Source organism: Sus scrofa, chromosome 2 (genome assembly GCF_054392235.1).
Source record: "Sus scrofa isolate SSC_HxYL_T2T_F1_AM1 chromosome 2, Sscrofa_HxYL_maternal_Yorkshire_Landrace_v2.0, whole genome shotgun sequence".
NCBI classification, from domain to species: Eukaryota; Metazoa; Chordata; class Mammalia; order Artiodactyla; family Suidae; genus Sus; species Sus scrofa.
In genome coordinates, this window is record NC_139384.1 from 154057799 (window position 1) to 154070547 (window position 12749).

Genomic DNA, 12749 nt, shown 5'->3' on the forward strand with positions numbered 1-12749 from the left:
CTGTAATTGCAATGTATACATGTAAGGATAACCTGACCCCCTTGCTGTACAGTGGGAAAAAAAAAAAAAAAAATAAGTGACTAGATATAGTTCCCAGTGCTACACAGCAGGATCTCGTCGCTTATCCATTCCAAAGGCACTAGTTTGCATCTGTTAGACCCTGACTTTTTCTGTGGAAAGGTTCATTTGTGCTTTATATTAGCTAATGGGATTTTTTTTTTTTTTTTGGTCTTTTTGTCTTTTTAGGGCCACACCCGCAGCATATGGAGGTTCCCAGGCTAGGGGTCTACTCAGAGCTGTAGCTGCTTGCCTACACCAGAGCCACAGCGACACCAGACTCGAGCCTCACCTGCAATCTACACCACAGCTCATGGCAACACCAGATCTGTAACCCATTGAGCAAGGTCAGGGATCAAACCAGCACCCTCATGGTTCCTAGTTAGATTTGTTTCCTCTGCACCATCATGGGAACTCCGCTTCATATTAGATTCCAAATATAAGTGATATCATATGGTATTTGTCTTTCTCTCTCTGACTTACTTCACTTAGTATGAAATCTCTAGTTCCATCCATATTGCTGCAAATGGCATTATTTTGCTCTTTTTTATGACTGAGTAATATTCCATTATGTATATGTACCACATCTTCTTAATCTATTCATCTGTGGGTGGATATTTGGGCTGTTTCCATGTCTTGGCTATTGTGTATAGAGCTGCAATGAATACGTGGGTACATGTATCTTTTTCAAGGAAAGTTTTGTCCGGATATATGCCCAAGAGTGGGATGGCTGGGTCATATGGTAGTTCTATGTATAGACTTTAAAGGTACCTCCATACTGTTCTCCATAGTGGTTGTACCAGTTTGCACTCCCACCAACTGTGCAGCAGGATTCCCTTTTCTCCACACCCCCTTCAGCATTTGTTATTTGTGGACTTAGAATGATGGCCATTTTGACTGGTGTGAGGTGGTACCTCATAGTAGTTTTTATTTGCCTTTCTCTAATGATCAGTGATGTTTAGCATTGTTTCAAGTGCTTGTTGGCCATCTGTATATCTTCCTGGGAGAAATGTCTATTCAGGTCTTTTGCTCATTTTTCCGTTGGGTTGTTGGCTTTTTTGCCGTTGAGTTGTATAAATTGCTTTTATATTTTAGAGATTAAGCCCTTGTCTGTTGCATCGTTTGAAACTATTTTCTCCCATTTTGTAAGTTGTCTTTTTTTTTTTTTTAATGGTTTCCTTTGCTGTGCAGTTTGATTAAGTCCCATTGGTCTATTTTTGCTTTTATTTCTGTTGCTTTGGGAGATGGACCTGAGAAAACATTTGTAAGGTTGATATTAAAATTGTTCTTTTTTTTTTTTTTTTTTTTTTGGTCTTTTTGTCTTTTTGCTATTTCTTGGGCCGCTCCCGCAGCATATGGAGGTTCCCAGGCTAGGGGTCGAATCGGAGCTGTAGCCGCCAGCCTACACCAGAGCCGCAGCAACATGGGATCCGAGCCGCATCTGCAACCTACACCACAGCTCACGGCAACGCCGGATCCTTAACCCACTGAGCAAGGGCAGGGACCGAACCCTCAACTTCATGGTTCCTCGTCAGATTCGTTAACCACTGTGCCACGACGGGAACTCCAGAATTGTTCTTAATGTTTCTAGAATATGCCAAAGATGATCCAAATCGGAACACCTCTTAAAATCCTCCTTGCCGCATTCCATTTCCTACTAGTCCCAGGAAACGTGTCTTCACCACTCATTCTAAATAAACTCCTCACTAAAAAAAAGTCTCTGTCCCCACCACCCCATCCTGCAGAAGCAGCCAAAGCAGGTGAATGCCTTGCCCTTCCTTCAGCTTATGTCCCTTCTCCTTCTCAGGCTTCTTTGTCTTTTTTGATGCAGATGCCTGGCTTTGCTTCCAGCTGTCTCCCTTTTCCTCTCTCTCATTCCAAGAACTCAGGCAGGAGTTCAAAACGGGCTTCCTAGAGAGCAGGAGAGATGAGAGAGGCCGAGAAGGCAAAGGTGGAATTCCTTTTTTCTCACTTAAAAAAAAATGGTTTTTTTCTCTTTAGGGTTGCCCCTGTGGCATATGGAAGTTCCCAGGCTCGCGGTCAAGCTGGAGCTACCCCTGCTGGCCTGAGCCACAGCCACAGCAATGTGGGATCCAAGCTGCGTCTGTGATCCTTAACCCACTGAGTGGGGCCAGGGATCAAACCTGGATACTCGTTGTCATGGTTACTGGTCAGGTCTGTAACTGCTGAGCCACAAGGGGAACTCCTTAAAATCTTTTAATTGTGGTTTACCGGCTCAAGCATTTTTAAGTGACCAGTTCAATAGTGTTATCACACTCGTGTTGTTTACACAGCTAATCTCCACAACTCGTTTATCTTGCAAACCTGAAACTCTCTACCCCCCCTTTCCCCCTGCCCCCAGCCCCTGCCGCCGCTGTTCTACGTGCCGTCTATGCATCCATTACTCTGGTGACCTCTCCTATGTGGCTTCCTATGGTATTTGACCTTTTGCAACTGGCTCATTTCATTTAGCATAAGGTCTTCAAGTCCCATCACATTGGAGCAGAACGTCCTTCTTCTTGAAGGGTTGGACACTATCCCAGTGTGTGTATGTGTGGGTGTGCACACACCGCATTTTTTAATTCATTCATCTGCCCATGGACACTGGGCTGCTTCCACCTCTTGGCTATTGCAGAATTCCCTTTAAACGGGAAATGTGAACACATTTAGTAATTTCAGCCTCCTTCGCAAGGGGGAGACGATCAAATAAGGTGCATGGCTGTGTGGGCCATGTATTCGTTTCATACATGAAAGCACCTCAGAGCCCTGAGAGAGCCACATAGGTCAGAGCCAGACCGGCTTGGGTGGCCAGGAATGGGTGCCAGAGCCACTCTGGCTTTGAGTCTCAGCTCTACCACTTCCGGATTGGGTAACTTCTGGGAAGTCACTTCAATTCTTTGCACCCTAATTGCATCATCCATAAAATAGGAACGACCTTCCTTATAGTATGTCCTATTACTGTGAAGAGTAATTAGCTCAGGGAGGAAGACGTGATTTGACGCATGTAAGGAGGCACTTAGCTCAGTGCCTGGCACCGAGTTAGCTGTCCCTACAGAGTCGGTATTATTTATTACTAGCGTTTTGAGGTGGGCCTTGAAAGAGGATTAGGATTTGGTCACTGAAGGGTGGCGTGGTCCGTGCACATGGGTCAGAAAAAGCATTTTCCAGCAGAACGGGGTGAAAAGCAAGAAGAGCTTATTGAGATAAGAGACACTGCTAGGGCAGTGGGACAACTTCCTGAGTGTGTGGGCGAGTCTGTGTTTATAGGCCAGGGAGCGGTGAGGTCTTAGGACACACCTGCTGACCTGCTGATTGGTTGGGGAAAGAGGGGTTTTACTTGCTGGTTGGTTGGAGGCTTATAAGGCCCCTGTAGGGGCGGGGTGAGGTGCGGGCCACATACCTTTGCGAGCAGGGGTAGGAAGGAGGAGGTCAGGCTGCTCAAGGTGGGGAGGGGACATTGCGGTGAGACAGGTGGCTCAATGATAAGGGTCTGATAATTCCTCTCTTGGCCAGAGGCTTTGAGTTCTGTCTCCTTGAAGAGGCCTTGAAGTCCCCCAAATGGCCTGGTGGCATTCCAGACCAGGACGACCAGAGGCATGAAGCCACAGAGGGCTGGGGACAGAGTATTTCCACATTTAAGAACTAAAACCACAAGACACCCATTTAAATTTGAATTATTTCTACTTGCCTATACATACGTACTTTGAGATAAAAGAGAAATATTTCACGAGACACACTTATTCTAAAGGCATACTTTTGTTTACCTGCAAGCAACTCGAAGTGTCTAAATTACAGACCTCTTTCTTCCTTTTTATTTCCCTGGTGATTGGGCCCTTCTTCATAGTTCCTTGTTTTGCAGGACTTGCTTACACAGTTCCTCAAAGGGACGGCCTGTGTTTCATTTACATTTTAATGTGATTTCTTGGGTGATGACATCCAAGTCATTTTGTTCTTGGCCACTGACTACTGAGAACTTGTGCTCAGTGCGCCAGGAACTCCTACTGGCATAACGCGAACGACTGAGAATTCCTCTTCAGGTCTCATTGGCTGAAGCTCATCCTACCGTCTTTCATAGCATAACTGGCTTTTCCACTCTTCAGGGTTACCTGCACCTCTGGATCAGCATCTCTTGAAAATGTCTACAAACACAGGGGAAACGAATCCAGCTAGCATCCCTGAGGACGCAGGTTCGACCCCTGGCCTCACTCAGTGGGTTAAGGATCCAGCGTTGCCATGGGCTGTGGTGTAGGTTGCAGACACGGCTCGGATCCCGAGTTGCTGTGGCTGTGGCGTAGGACGGCGGCTACAGCTCCGATTGGACCCTTAGCCTGGGAACCTCCATATGCCGCCGGTGCAGCCCTAGGAAAAAAAAAGTCCACAAACAGATAGGACAATTGTCATCAATTTTTATTCCATGCTACACATGATAGTTCCCCGTTTCCCTGTAACATCCCTGTAAAAGGATTGAGTTTTTCAGTGGATGAAATCCATTTCAAAAGATAGTCATAGCAAGTGCTGGAATAATTATCCGCTTTGGGCTGAAGTTTACTTTCCTGTTCATACATAATGTTGTCCCTTCTAAGAACTGCTTTGCTAATAAAAGGGATACTTTTTCCATCCATTCTTCTTAAACGCATTCCACAAGTCCCTTTAAGCGACACCGCGCTCCAGTCACTCCGTTCACTCTTCTTTCAATTCTCGTAATCCTATCACTCAATTGCAAAACTAGGAACAAACTTTGACGAATTATTTAAAAAGCCAGGGGATCCTATTCCTCAGAATGGAAAAACAGAGTCAGGGCTTCAAATAAGTTAGAGAGCCAGTGGTTTTGATGTGAGAGAAATGAAGAATACTGGATGCCAGCAAAATCACAAAAGCATCTTCAGTGGCTGAGAACAGTTTGAACACTGAAGGAGAAGATCTCATGACAGTTACTTCAGCCTCGATCGAAGAGTCTGCTGGCACCCGGTGCTCTCGGGCAGCGCCACCCTCACCCTCCGTGGAATCAGTCAAGCTTTGCTTCAGCTTTGAATAAACAGTGCTTGTACCTCTGTGCACATGTGCACCGAAAGTTGTGTTTGTAGCACGTCAAACAAAAGAGGTAAAACTTTCTTTTCTTTCCTTTTTTTTTTTTTTTTTTTTTTTTTGTCTTTTTGCTTTTTCTAGGGCCGCTCCCTCAGCATACGGAGGTTCCCAGGCTAGGGGTCCAGTCAGAGCTGTAGCCACTGGCCTACGCCAGAGCCACAGCAACACGGTATCCAAGCCACATCTTCGACCTACACCACTGCTTAACGGCAATGCTGGATCCTTAACCCACTGAGCAAGGCCAGGGATTGAACCCGCAACCTCATAATTCCTAGTCAGATTCGTTAACCACTGATCCACAACGGAAACTCTCTCTTTTTTTTTTTTTTTTTTTTTTTTTTTAGGTCTGCAGCATATGGAAGTTTCCAGGCTATGTGTTGAATCACTGCCAGCCTACACCACAGCTCACAGCAATGCGGGATCCTTAACCTACTGAATGGGCCCAGGGATGTGAACCCACATCCTCATGGATTCTAGTTGGATTTGCTGCCACTGAACCACAACAGGAGCTGCCAGTAAAAATTTCTTATTAACTCTTTTGAAAAATAAAAATTTGGGAGTTCCCTGGTGGCCTAGTGGGTTAAGGAGCAGACATTGTCACTGCTGTGGTTCTGGTTGCTGCTGTGACTTGGGTTTGAACCCTGGCCTGGGAACTTCTGCATGCCTCTGGCATGGCCAAAAAATAACATTTCCTCTTTATTCTGATATCCAAGAAGTTTCACTCTGTGATGATAATATTCTGTTTTGACCCTGACTTTGGTCAAATACTGATAAAAAACATTCATTCACTTATTCAACCAGAATATGTATTTGGTACACTTACATGAGAAATTTTTTTCCTTCTGGGTTTTTTTTTTTTTTTTTTTTTTTGCTCTTTTTTAAAATTTCTTTTTAGGGCCGCACCCACAGCATATGGAAGTTCCCAGGCTAGGGGTTGAATCAGAGCTTCAGCTGCCGGCCACAGCCACAGCAATACCAGATCCAAATAGCATCTGTGACCTATGCTGCAGCTTGTGGCAACACTGGATCCTTAACCCACTGAGGGAGGCCAGAGATTGAACCCACATCCTCAGGATACTAGTTGGTTGGTTTTGTTTGTTTGTTTTTAGGGCTGCAACTGTGGCATATGGAGGTCCCCAGGCTAGGGGTCGAATTGGAGCTATAGCCACCAGCCTTCACCACAGCCACAGCAATGCAGGATCCAAGCCACGTCTGCGACCTATACCACAGCTTATGGCAATGCTGGAGCCTCAACCCACTGAGCGAGGCCAGGGATTGAACCTTCGTCCTTGTGGATGCTAGTCAGATTTGTTTCCGCTGAGCCACGACAGGAATGCCACTAGGTGGGTTTTTAACCTGCTGAGCTGCATTGGGAACTTCCATCGTTCCAGTTTTATTAAGATATAATTGGCATATAGCATAATAATCTGGGTACGTAGCATAATAATTTGACTTATGTACATCATGAAATGATTATCACAATAAGTTTAGTGATATTTCTATGCATTACAAAATGATCACCCAGTAACTCTAGTTACTATCTGTCACCATATAAAGATATCACATTATTATTGTTTGTATTCCTCACACTAACTGTTCCATACCCATGGCTCTTATTTTGTAACAGGAAGTTTGTACCTCTTAATATCCCTAACCTATTTCCCTCATCTTCCCCCACCTCCCTTCAGGTAACCATATTTGTTCTCTGTATCTGACTCTTTCTGTTTGGCTATGTTTGTTCATTTGTTTTGCTTTTTACATTCCATGTATAAGTGAAATAGTATGGTATTTATCTTTCTCTTTATGGCTTATTTCACTTAGCATAATGCCCTCCAGGTCCATCCATATTATCACCAGTGGCAAGATTTCACTACTTTTTATGGCTGCGTAATATTCCATTATATGTACATATATATACATCTTCTTTATCCTTTCATCTATTAGTAGGTACTTAGGTTGCTTCCATATCTTGGTTATTATAAATAATGCTACAATGAACATGGGGTTGCATATGTATCTTCAGACTGGTGTTTTTGTTTTCTTCAGGTAGATTCCTACGAGTGGAATTGCTGGATCATATGGTAGTTCTCTTTAATTTTTTTGAGGAATTTCCATACTGTTTTCCATATTGGCTGTACCAACTTACATTCCCACCAGCAATGTACAAAGATACCCTTTTCTCCACATTTTTCACCAACATTTGCCATTTGTTGTCTTTTTAGTAATGGCTATTCTGACAGGTGTGAGGTGATATTTCGTCGTGGTTTTGTTTTGCATATTAACTTTTTTATATATAAAAAAGTCATCTGTTTAATATGGATAATTTGAGTAGTATGGACATACACATACATACACCCTGGTGAACAGTCAGCACACCCAAGGTAATAAGTTTATCCATCATCTCTGAAAGTTTCCCGTGTCCCTTTGTTTTTGGTTTTGGGGTGTGTGTGTGTGTGTGTAACTAACTCTAAATAAGAGAGTGTCTGCAAAAATTTGCTACATTTCTGAAGTCCCGTTTGGAGGATTCTACTTGTAATAGCTTTATATGCAGGCCTTTCTCACAAGAAAAGTGCTGCACAAAGCAAACATCGTTTCTGCACTGCGATTATTTGCACTGCGGCTGTGCCATAAAAGGGTGACACATTTAGATCTCTGATAATCTCTAAAATAACAAATGGAGCTATTTATTATGATGATGACAATAAATGTCATTCTAGCATTTGAGAGTTTGCTTGCAGTTTTAGAACCGGAAAACCGTTCTGGTGGCAGATACATCCAAATACTTACTGAGTTGAAAGACTGATGCGGGTGTGCAGGTGTGGAAGGCCGTTACGGTTCTGCTGCGATGACTTTATCTTTTTTTAAAAAAAAAACTTTTATTTTGTCTTTTTAGGGCCGCACCCGCGGCACATGGAAGTTCCCAGACTAGGGGTTGAATCGGAGCTGTAGCTGCCGGCCTACGGCAGAGCCACAGCAACGCGGGAACCGAGTCACATCTGTGACCTACACCACAGCTCACGGCAGCGCCGGATCCCTAACCCACTGAGCGAGGCCAGGGATCGAACCCACAGCCTCATGATTCCTAGTCGGATTCGTTAACCACTGAGCCATGACAGGAACTCCTACTTTATGTTATTAATCTGAATTTTTCTTAATAAAAAAATTGTCTATCATTTCCTTAGTACTAGTTGAGGAAGTCATACATCTCTTATGGTTAGCCGTTGATATATGCTCGCTTATATCTGATTTTACATTGTCTTTTTTCTTCTTTTTTTGCTTTTTAGGGCTTCACCCATGGCACATGGAAATTCCTGGGCTAGGGGTCCAGTAAGGGGGTGGTAGTGCATAAGGAGTGAGAGAAATGAGCGAATGGGACCAAAAGGTACAAACTTCCAGCAATCAGTCAGTCATGGGATGTAACATACAACATGGAGATTATAGTTAAACCCTATTGTATATTTGAAAGTTGCTAACAGAGTAAGTCTGAAAAGTCCTCACCACAAGCAAAAAAATTGTAACTCTATATAGTGACAAACGTTAACTAGACCTATTTTGTGGTCATTTTGCAATATATACAAATATCAAATCGGGGGTTCACCTGAAACTAACATATTATGTCTGTTATGCCATAATTTAAAAAATATATTGCAGGAAGGTTAAAAAAAGTAATAGAAACCACTGCAAGAATCAAAGAGATTGAATTTGATAATCTCACAGCTGTGAGAGTGCATCTGTCATTCACAGGTTCAAACTCAACAACCAACCATAAACAGGGTTCGGCTGTTGAAAGGGCTGCAATCTTGCAAAGTAACATAAACTGAACTTGTATCTGATGGAAAGAACAACAACAAAGAGGTAAACTTCCTGCTTGCCTGAAAGTGAGAACCGTACTTGAAAGTCTCTCCAACAAAGCTACAGCTGATTTTATGTAAAGTTGGGGAAGCCTGGGCTCAGGGACTGGCGGACGTTGAGAAGAGGAAGGATGGAAGGACGTATGAATTTTCAGCTGTGTTAGTCTAGCCCTGGAGCAACGGTGCCTTTGATTGGCTGGCTTTCTAGCACAGTCCCGGGAGTGAGGCGCTTGCTGATTGGCTGTCGTCTGAGTGCGAGGCCTGTCACTGATTGGCTGACATTCAGAGGCTTGGGGCTGGCATGGATTTGCTCACAGCCAGAAGCATAGTTACTGGAGTGAGAATATTGCTGATTGGCTGATTTTCAGAACAAAAATCGTAAGTTATCTCTTATTAATGGTGGTTAGTGTTCACAAGCTTGGGACTTTGGCCAAAAAGCAGTGTTTTCCTTTCCTGAATGTGAAAATAAGTACCTTTCATTCTCAGCCTCCCCTTTCACTTCCTTGCAGGAGACCTCAGGGGGTTGTCTGGATCTTTTTTTGTGGAAATAGGCTTTTCAGCTAGTGTTGCCAGTTAAGTGATTTAAGCACCAATCACTGTGGAGGAAAAAGAGCTCTGACGCATTTTGGTAATTTATTGAAAGATGCGGAATACGAGACATTCGGGGTGACAGCCAACACAGGATGCAGGACAAAATACAGGACACGACCTGTATCTACAGGCAATTGTATGGGCAGAGTGCTCAGGGAAGAGGAGGAAGCCCCACCCCAACAGAAGGAAATTGAACTCTCATTTTCTTCTAGGACATTCATTGTAGCCCCAATTGTTAAAGGGAAACATTGTAAACAATTTAAATGCCCATCAGTCAGCAGCTGGTTGGATAAAGCTTTGGTTACCCATAAAATGGAATATAATGCAGCCGTTATAAAGGAGGTGGAGTTGCATGAACTAATAAGAATGCTACCATGATAGTTAATTTTTTTTTTTTAAAAGCAAAATGCAGGGAGTTCCCATCATGGCTCAGTAGTTAACGAACCCGACTCGGATCCACGAGGCTGTGGGTTTAATCCCTGGCCTTGTTCATTGTGTTAAGGATCTGGCGTTGCTTCGGCTGTGGTGGAGGCCGGCAGCTGTAGCTCTGATTCAGCCCCTACCCTGGGAACTTCCATATGCTGCAGGTGCGGCCCTAAAAACGCAAAGCAAAAAAAAAAAAAAAAAAAAAGCAAGATGCAGACCTCATGTGAAACCACACTCCTTCTTGGGTGGGACTTGAGCCCAGCCAAAACTCAGATTGGGACTTGAACCCACCATCCCTGACTTCCTGGAGACGACTCAAGCTCACTGTCTTTTAATTAAAGCTGCTCCCCTGGTGTCAGGACTTATGCTCAGATTCTTTGGTCTCATCGCAGGAAGAAGGCAGTGTGAGTCAAAGTGGCAGGCCAAGAGTGAGTTTCTTAGTATAGGATGCTTGTGAGAAATCCAAGCAGGCTGGCAAAGGAATGCAGCAGTCCTGAGGACAACAAGGGCTACAGTTTTATAATCAAAAAAAAAAAAAAAAGTGGGGAGGGGATCAGACCACTTCTTCCTCATTTTGGGGTAGATGGGCAGACTTTCATCATTAGTTCCTCCTTTGATTCTATATGATTTAATCAGGACTGTCATGGTGCTATTTAAATCGTATGCATATTAGCAAAGGGGTGGTAACATATTAAATACGGTGACTCATCTCAGATTTTGATGTAATGTCCCCTTTGACCTAGTGTTTTGCCCCTTTCCTCTGTGTATCTGTCTTGGCTGCATGCAGAGAGGCTCCTCTTCAAGGACCCTTAACTCCCTGACTTCATGTAACAAGATTCAGGCCCCATATCTCTTGTTTTGGGTTCTAACTATCTCCGTTTGTGGCTCCAAGGCGTCTGGCACATAAAGGCACTTGGTCTTCCTTCAAGGTGGTGTCGATTGTTGCCAGGTTACTGGATTCTTTTCTCGAGTGGTTATTGGCTTAGGACAGTCGCCCAAGCTCCCTCAAAGTTTCCTTTTTGGGGAGTCCCTGTCGTGGCTCCGTGGTTAATGAATCCAACTAGGAACCACGAGGTTGCGGGCTGGATCCCTGGCCTCGCTCAGTGGGTTAAGGATCCAGCGTGGCCGTGAGCTGTGGTGTAGGTCACAGACGGGGCTCACATCTGGCGTGGCCGTGGCTGTGGTGTAGCCTGGCGGCTACAGCTCCAATTAAACCCCTAGCCTGGAAACCTCCCTATGCTGTGGGAGTGGCCCTAGAAATGGCAAAAAGACAAAAAACAAAAATAAAGTTCCCTTTCTGTCTTTAATCCCCTGGTGGGATTATTTTTTAACCATTTCACTACCCTACTCTAGCCCTATGACGTGTATGGCATCATGGGAGTCACAGAGGTAGGAACAAAGAGATATTCCTGGATGCGTCGATTAATCCGGAAGGATATTCAAGAAACAGTCCCGATGGTCTTGGGGGCAGAAGCAGATTCCTTTTCATGGCGTATCCTTTTGCATATTAAACACTTGCAATTCTTTTTAAAACAGTGATTTTTAAAAATCAAGTGTGCGACCTAGGCATGGACGAGAGGCACGGGTTTGATACGCCGAGGGTGTGGGCAGGATGGTTTCTGGGCCTGGTGACCCATCTGCACGAGGGCGGACCTCTGAGGCTGGCCAACCAGCTGAGTGGGACGTTTCCCCACATCTCCCCGTCTCCGCACTGCATCCCAGAGCCCGGGAAGGAGCCTGAGGCTGGCAGGATCCAGGGCAGCCTGCCTAGCAAACGGCTCAGAAACTGAGCTCTCACCGCAGGTGCGCTAAGATGCACGGGCAGCCAGAGGGGACAGGGCCCACTCTAAAGATGCTGCGTGGGTTCGCTTCCCGGGAGCTCGCCACTGCCCCTGGAGACAAAAGTCAGGAGGGGTCCTTCGGGACGTCCTTGGAATTCATCACTGGGGGTCTCCTCGTTGGGAAGTCAGTCTGCTTTGAGAACTCCTCTCCTGGCAAAAGCAGACCTCTGCAGTGTCAAATGTGTTACAGAGAGAGAGAGTGCGGCAAAAGCTTTTGAAAATAAGAGGGTTTGGAAGCCGTGAACCCGCGATAGCCGATCCGCATCCTCACTGTAGCAGCTCCTAACTGAGCATTTAGCGTGTCCTAGGGGCTGTTGCAAGTGCCTTGCATGCATTATACTCTCACTGAGTCCTTAAAACAACTCTAAGCGGTAGATAAAACCTTATTTCCATTTTACCGATAAGAAAACTAGCATCCAGAGGTTGAGAAATTTACCCAAGGTCGTGTAGCAGAGCTGGGGTTGCAGCGGAGGCTCTCTGTAATGCGGTCATTTGACAGCACTGCCTCCAAAAGAGCTCTCCTCTGGCATAGCCTAAAAACCAGTTAACAGCGTCACGCACTCACTCATCACTTGCTGTGTGCCTGGGGCAGGCAAGGGAAACCTTTCATGTTCCTGGGTGCCAGCATAGCTCCTGGAACATGATTTTTTTTTAATTGTGGGGAAATTCCAATAGCAGAAAATTAACCGAGAGTTCCTGTTGTGGCTCAGCGGGTAAAGAACCTGACTGAGTGCCCGTGAGGATGTGGGTTTGACCCTTGGCCTCACTCAGTGGGTTAAGGATCAGATGTTGCCACCAGCTGCGGGTCTCAGACGTGGCTCAGATCTGGTATTGCCGAGGTTGTGGTGTTGGCTTCTACCTGCAGCTCCAATTCAACCCCTAGCCTGGGAACGTCCGT

General features: G+C 45.0%; 1 long non-coding RNA gene across 2 annotated transcripts in view; it reads left to right on the forward strand.

The window, feature by feature from the left end:
• The first annotated feature begins 9277 nt into the window (after positions 1–9277).
• Positions 9278–12749, forward strand: part of LOC106509595 (uncharacterized) — a 54406-nt gene continuing 50934 nt past the window's right edge. For both annotated transcript variants that reach the window (XR_001307250.3, XR_014838939.1), the window contains exon 1: positions 9278–9371. This is a non-coding gene — a long non-coding RNA (uncharacterized LOC106509595). The remainder of the gene's footprint in view (positions 9372–12749) is intronic.